This window comes from Phyllobates terribilis, unplaced genomic scaffold, assembly GCF_046119375.1.
Source record: "Phyllobates terribilis strain yellow unplaced genomic scaffold, ASM4611937v1 Scaffold_9__5_contigs__length_417890890, whole genome shotgun sequence".
Classification (NCBI taxonomy): Eukaryota; Metazoa; Chordata; class Amphibia; order Anura; family Dendrobatidae; genus Phyllobates; species Phyllobates terribilis.
The window spans coordinates 158,570,801-158,578,708 of record NW_027362769.1 but is presented as its reverse complement, the minus strand read 5'-3'; positions in this window follow the sequence as shown (position 1 = coordinate 158,578,708).

Below are 7,908 nucleotides of genomic sequence, written 5' to 3'. Positions count from 1 at the left end.
AGTAACTTTATGTGACTACAGACTCCTGAATCTTTAAAGCAAGCGCACTGCACACTGTAAATATTCTCCAGTATTGCTGCCAAGATCGGGAGATCATGTGACCACAAGTATGCAATTTGCATAATTCCATCTGCATACCTCAATACAAGTAAATTGAGCAAGGTTGAGCTCATCTAGTCGGAATGTGTCCAGAAGTAGGCATATTGCTTATTTGTGGTCATGTGACCATCCACAAGAGGCAGCAATGCTGGAGAATCCTGACAGTGTTCACTATGCGTGCTGTAAGGATTGAATGACTGCAGACTTTTATTAGAAAACTGGACAACCGCTTTAGTAAGGTTGTATTTGCATTAAAGGTTTAACACAGTCCTAGGGGACTTTACAGTATTATCCATGTATTTTCCAGACAGTAAGAGGTCTTACAGTATTGTGAATAACATATTTTGAGGAAATTCAGCAAAGCTAGCAAACGTAAATTTCAAAATGATCTTCTCATCTAAAGCCACAACTAGAGATGAATGGATCAGGCAATATTTGAATTTGCCTGTTAGTGTTTTCTTCTCAGGAAATCTGATTAGCGGAGAAGTTATTTTCCACAAATTTAATGTCCACTATTGTGGTTTAGAGTCTCTCCATACCCCAGAGCATAATAACTGTAAACTATAAAAAATAAAATCATTTTACTCACTTCACCACTCACCTCTCCGGCCCCGTCGCTGAAATCCCTGGGACCTTAATTGCTAGGCCCAGGAGGGTTTTGGGCATGCACCTGCAAAGACCTCAGTGCACACGCTGACATCATGGTCCACAAATTTTCCAGGTGCATGCGCAGAGCCCTCCTTGGCCCTCTACGGTGCATAGAGGAGAGGTTAAAGAGGTGAGTGTAAGGTTTTTTTTTTATTTCCTAACATATTGATGGCCTTTTATGATTCAGAAAAATGGTGGATTTTTGTAAAATTCAAGTAAAATTCAATTCCACTCAAATTTACCGGGATACCGTGACAAAGAGGGGCCAGGAGATTGTGCGCCTGGTTACACGAACTCCTGCACTTTTTAGAAATGCTTCACCATGTTATTAAACAGTGCAGGTTTACTTGCTGTCGTGGCAAGTTTTAATCAGTTCAGTTGATCTCCTGGAGCTCTCCATCCTGAATTATTTCAGCTGTTCTGTGTTGGCCACTCCCCTCTGGTATATATACTCGCCACTGACACTTGGGAGTTGCCAGTGATAATTCTACTTCCTGGTTTTGTGGTGAAGTAGAAAGTTCAGTGTTTGGAGTTGATGGTTGGAGAGTTTTTTCTGGAAATTGCTGTGTGGAATTGGTTGCTTGTTTTTCCTTATCCTCTCACATTTTGTTTCCCCTTCCTATACCTCCTCTGTGTCCCACTCTGTTGTTTTGTGAGTGTATTTGTATCATTGTAGTTTTCTTTTATCCTTGTCTGTTAACCCTGTCTGTCTGGTTAGTGCTTTCCTTTACACTTCAGCCCCTCACCTTCCTTGGTGGAGGAAGAATCAGATAAGGGTTAAGTTAGGAGCTTAGATAGGTACAATAACCCGGTGTCTCCACCTTCAGGAGTAATCCGTGAGACAGGGATACACTAGGGCGCCCCAAGTTCAAGGGATCGGGTAGGTGCCCACAATTCTTTGTCACTATCTGACAATAGACCTCTTTTAGGGATGAGCAATTCGATTTGCGCTGCCCTGGTCAGTCCGGTTAATCATGGCAACTGGTCTCTTCTGCACTCGGCATCCACTGTTCTGCATTCTGGAATGATAAGTTTTTCGGCAAAATAAAAATTTCATGCAGGTTAGTTCTTTGACAAATGATAAATAACGATAAAAAAGGAAATCAGACTTTGTTTCATATTCAACACTTTTGCAATTATCTTGTGCCGTGCTTCCAATTAGCTGATTTATTGAACTGTGTATTGAACTCAAGCAACTTTTTTATATCATACTAATCTGTTTAGCGGGCTTTGATCTGTTGTGTAAATTATGGTTTATGCTTTGATCTATATGTTTTTCTCATACTTTGATATTTTCATAATTTTACCTTGATTTTCCGCTATTTATATTTTGTCCTTTTAATTAAAATATTAACTAGAATTTTGAAGAATTTGTACATTAAGAGATCAAAGTTAAGTCGATACATAGTTTGGTTAAAAAAAGACTCTTGTCCATCAATTTTAACTGAACGATGGGAAAGGATAAAGAAGGGGTATAGGTATATGTATAATGCATAATCCCGTGTGCCCTGAAGAGCAAGTTATTCCCATCTGATCCCGGGTGTTGATGGACTGGATGAACATTCAGAACAAGAATTTTACACATGTACATAAGTATTTATGCTACTTGCTTCTAAAAAAGAACCTCAGTCCTTTTTAAAATTGATTATTCCTGGCATTGCTCCTATACATGTCCCCCCATCTTGGGCACCTTCCTGGTATATATGTCTCTCATCCTGGTATAAATGCCCCCCCCCATCCTGGGTTCCTTCCTGGTATATACATCCCCCGTTCTTCCGCTACTCTCTAATGCATAATAAAAAAAACATTATTCTCAGGTTGTGTGGCGTCCACTTCTGTGGCCGGCACAGAAGGCGGCAGCTGATATTAACATGCCTGCTATGCGCCACGTATGACGTCACTGCCATGCGCCGCCTACCAATTCCAGCTTGATAGGTCAACAGTGTGTATTGCTGTGCATGGACCTGGCAGACCTCCGAGCTGCAATACATTCTGAATGAATGTGCATCCACGGAAGCACATCCAGCTGAAATATGAGCTGGTGTTGGCAGGACCACCTCCAGCACCCTCGGCACCCTCTGCAACCCTGATCATTAAGCCCCTTCTCTTACTGTGACCAGCTCCCGGGGAGGAAAAGAAAATGTACTCTGCAATTACACTGTTCTATATACTGTATTTTCAAAAGTTGTCAGGTTCAGTTGTGAAATGAGCCATTTCTAAATGATTTTTATTTGGCTCTTGTTTCTATGATTTCAAAGAGTTTTCCTTTTACTGTTAAATTTAATTAATGCATAAAAGGTTCAGTATTTTGAAACATTACTAGTTTGGTCAATATAAAGATGCAGAATATTTTGTAATTTCAATTTTCTGATATTTATTTAGAGGAAAATTAGCAGCAATTCAAATAATCAAAACCTGTCTAAACATTATTGTGAATTATAAACAGTTACAGAAATTACACATCAACATTTGGTCCTCATTCAGTGATGACTCATTTTGGCTTGTCTCTTGTCCTCCTGCATTGGATCATATCTTACAATTGTCCAACAGTAATCTGCAAGCATTGATGGATTCCATTTTCATTGATATCTTTTCTCCAAAGCCGCAATATCTTGTTGAAATCTCTCACCATGCTCGTCGCTCACTGCTCCGCAGTTTGGTGAAGCAAGATCTAGATGCAAATGTAAGAAATGAATCTTTAAGGACATGTTACAGCCAAGATCCTTGTATGTTTTGAGGAGATTTTCCATCAACTCTAAATAGTTATCTGCTCTTGAGTTTGCCAAAAAATTAGTTGCCACTAACGGGAATGCTACGTATGCAGCCTTTTCCTTGCCCTACAACTAACGGAGAAGCTCCTCATCTTCAAGAATCTTACCAATCCGAGGTCCAATAAAAGCTCCTTTCTTTACCTTTGCTTCACTCAACCGTAGAAATTTATCAGTGATGTACTTGAATGCTTTTGCATTTTTATCCATTGCCTTTGCAAAGTTCTTCATTAGGCCCAACTTGCTATGCAATGGTGTTAACAAAATCTTATGTGGGTCAACAAGTGCTGGATGCCGCATATTTTTAATTCCTAGCTGGAGTGAATGTCGGAGAGGTCAGTCTCTTTTATTTTAGTGATATTCTCTTGCACGACTATGCCACTCACACAGAAAGCAGCAGTACTTTGTGTATCCACCCTGGAGACCAAGTAAGAGGGCAACCACCTTTATGTCACCACAGAGGGGCTACAAATGTTGGTCATAGTTCAGGCACCTCGACAGCTGTTTCATGTTGTCATAGGTTCCTTTCATGTGGATGGTATAACCAACTGAAATTGAAGGTAGAGCATTGCCATTATGCAGCAAGACTGCTTTTGCGCTTGTTTTGGATGAAACGATGAAGCCTCCATTCCTCTGGATTGTGACATGTCTTCAGAGTTTCCATTAAACTGTTGATGTTGTTGCATGCCACAAGATCACCCTCCATGGAGAAGTATTGGACAAGATCTTTATCACGGTTGTGGAACAAAGAAATCCGAACATTGCCAGCTAGGAGATTCCACTGCTGTAGCCGTAAACCTAAGAGCTCGGCCTTACTCTTTGGCAAATATAAATCTCTAACAAGATCGTTCAGTTCACTTTGTGTTATATGGTGCGGTTCAGTTGAGGTCGTAAGAGGAAGATGCTTCATGACACCAAGTGCCCTGTTCCTCACTTGACTCCACTGAAAATATTTCTGGTCCTTTGGAACTGGCAGTTCTTCTGTATGTGGTACTGGGTGTATTGCAGATGGAAGGTTTGAATACTGTAAAGTCTACTTCTTCCATGAAACTCCTTTCCTAATGGGGGCACCATGTAGAAATACAATTGGTAGTGTGATTGGTTGGCTCTCTCCAGATCATTTTTCTATAAGTGTGCGTGAAAGTTATCATACGTAATTACAACTCCTCTGGATCTTGAAAATTATGCCCAATCAGCAAATTTAAACATCATATTCATTTTCAGGGAATTAGTTGAGTTTGACTTTTTTCGTCTCTGAATCAATTTGGATGTAGAAGAGTGTTATTAGTGAATGCTGGAGAAACTGGGCATTTATCCAGCGTACAGAGTGTCAGGAAAGGTGCTAACTAGGGTTGAGCGAGTACGTTCTGTTCCGAGTATACTCGGGCGAGCACCGAGTAGTTACAGCTGCTCGGTGATATGGTTGAATCGCTCCCGTGTGCATGATTTGCAACTGTTTGACAGCTTTATTACATGTGAGGAATGTGTAAGAAAAAGACATTCCTCACATGTAGTAAAAGTGTCAAACAGTCGCAAATCATGCACACGGGAGCGATTTAACTTTATCACCGAGCAGCTGTAAATACTCGGAGCTCGGCCCGAGCATACTCGCCGAAAGGGTTAATAGAACATACTCGCTCAACACTAGTGCTAACAAAACACTTTCCCTTTGGGGGGAGCACAGAGGATATTGAACCTTCAGCTCTGTAATGAGCAATGGATTAAAATTCACTGACCCTTTGAATTATTGAAGTAAGTAGGAAACAATCCTGCCAACAATGTATTCAGGGGCGTTGTCAGGAAATCAAGAATTCAGCATTGGTCGTGGAGCGAAATTGGATACCTATTCATAAGGGTAGTCAGGCAATCCAGAGTTTAGTGAGGGGGATGCAAGTGATATAGCAAATATGAGCATGAAGAAAAAAGGTTAATTCAATAAAGTAGTCAGTGGAAAAATCCCAAGACACAAGTAGAAAGTCAAAGTTGAGACAAGAAAAATATATGCCGTATCTAGATAGGAAGGCAAAAAAACAGCTAGAACTGGCACTAAAGTCAGAAATCGAGTGATTTAAATAGATTGTCTAGTTTTTTAATTGGTATAGCTAGATAATTCAATTGCATGTTTTTTTTCTTTTTACAGATGAAGGACAGGATTGGGTTAAAGCAAGCTGTGTATCATTCAGTCTGCAATTGTAGACAACTGCTGCAGCCAGTTGTCTCACAGCCAGATACAGGATTGTGAGACTGAGGAGATGGTGATACAAGACTGCTAGTAATCACAAACTGATGGTGTATCCTTGGGATATATTTGCAGTATTGTTCTACAGCTAAAAGTGAATTATTAATTTCAATCAACATTTAGTGTGCTTTCTACTTGACCAAAAATCTAAAGAATATCTTAGGTGGCATTTCAGAGTAATCTGTCCTGTGTATACATGAAGAATAACACTATTTCTGGCCATTATATGACTTGTATTCTACATTTTTGACCAGTTTGTGGCGGGCTGTGTGGACTCTATCTGTAATTATCAGTTGTCTCTGAGCTAGTGGGTGGAGACTAGCTTCTATGATGTCTTCCACACAGTACACACAGACATGAGGCATTCCTGCTCTCTTCTCTCTATGTAACACGTGTTCACAAGCAGCAATGGCTTGAAGATCTATTATAATTTTCACTGTCACGTAGAATAATTTCATTGTGTAATACTCAACCACTGTAAATAGTAAAAATTGCTGTTCTTTAGGCATTGATCATAACTAGTGTTGAGCGAGCACTAAAATGCTTGGGTGCTCGAAGCTCGGGCCGAGCTCGCTGTGATACTCGGGTGCTCGACCCGAGCAACGAGCCCAATGTTAGTCTATGGGAGACCCGAGCATTTTTACGGCGGCACCCCTGGAAGTCTTTTAAAAGGCTAACAAGTGCCCAAAACGATACTGACAGTGCTCAAATGACATGGGGACAGCATGGGGATCGCCCCAGGAAGCAATTCTGACCCCCAGGTCACTGCTGTCAACAACGTGGTCATAGGTATAAGGGCTCACAATAAAACGTTCAAAAACTAAACTGAAACTGCTTTCCTGTGAAATATGTTAAGGAAGTTCCTTTCCAGGGTAAAGACTTGTGTATAAGGTAAAATAAATAACCCCCACAAAAAAAATACTCCTCCATACCTTGGGCTATGTTCACAAGTAGCATTTTTTATGCGTTTTTGCACTTTTGTATTGCTTTCAACCGTGACAAGTGCTGTGTGACACATGCATACAGTGCTGAAAAGACATGGGAACAGCATGGGGAAGACCCCTGGAAGCATCTCTGACTCCCAGGTAACTGCCTAAAAGTGTGCCCATCAGAAGTCATCCTTGCCGCATCAGAAGATGCAGACTTGCAACTATCCCCGTGCAAGTTCTTGTCCCAGGGCAGTGTTCAATTGTACCTCCCCCATTCCTAGCAATGCAAGCGCAAATATGCAGCCAACCACCCACTTACCCCCAGGCAGCAATGCCATACTGCTTGCTTGCACTTGAAATTGGGCCTTTAAGGCATGTGGAGGCGGAATCTGGCCACCACGTCATGGCTGCATTGGCGGCCTGGTATCCATACTCAGTCCCCAGCCGCCCAGCGGCTGGGTGTCCACACTCGGTCCCCAGCCACCAGGGGGCGGCCGGGTGTCCATACTCGGTCCCCAGCCGCCCCACGGCCGGGTGTCCACACACGGTCCCCAGCCGCCTGGGGGCAGCCGGGTGTCCATAAAAAGGCCCAAGCCGCCCCTATTTCTCCTTGGTAGATCCCCTCACACACTTTTCTTAGCCCGGCCTGCTTTAGGGCCGCATTGGACAAGCCCACCAGAGAACCAGACTCCTCCGGTGGGCCCTGGCTTCTCCATCAGGGGAGTTGAGAGTGCCAAGGTGAGGAGCATGATGATGATGATACAAGTTAGCATCTGCTTTGTTTTCTTGGAATGCAAGCGTAAGTGTGCAGCCTGCCACCCACCCACCCCAAGGCTGCAATACCATACTGCTTGCTTGCACTTGAAATGGGGCCTTTTAGGCATGTGGAGGCGGGATCTGGCCACCATGTCATGGCTGCGTTGGCGGCCTGGAATCCATTCTCAGTCCCCAGCCGCCCGGCTGCCGGGTGTCCACACTCGGTCCCCAGCTGGCAGGGGGCGGCCGGGTGTCCATACTCGGTCCCCAGCCACCCCACGGCCGAATGTCCACACACGGTCCCCAGCCACCTGGGGGCAGCTGGGTGTCCATTAACGGTCCCCAGCCGCCCCTATTTCTCCTTGGAACATCCCCCCACACACATTTCTTAGCCTGGCCTGCTTTAGGGCAGCTTTGGACGAGCTCACAAGAGAACCAAACTCCTCCGGTGGGCCCTGACTTCTCCATC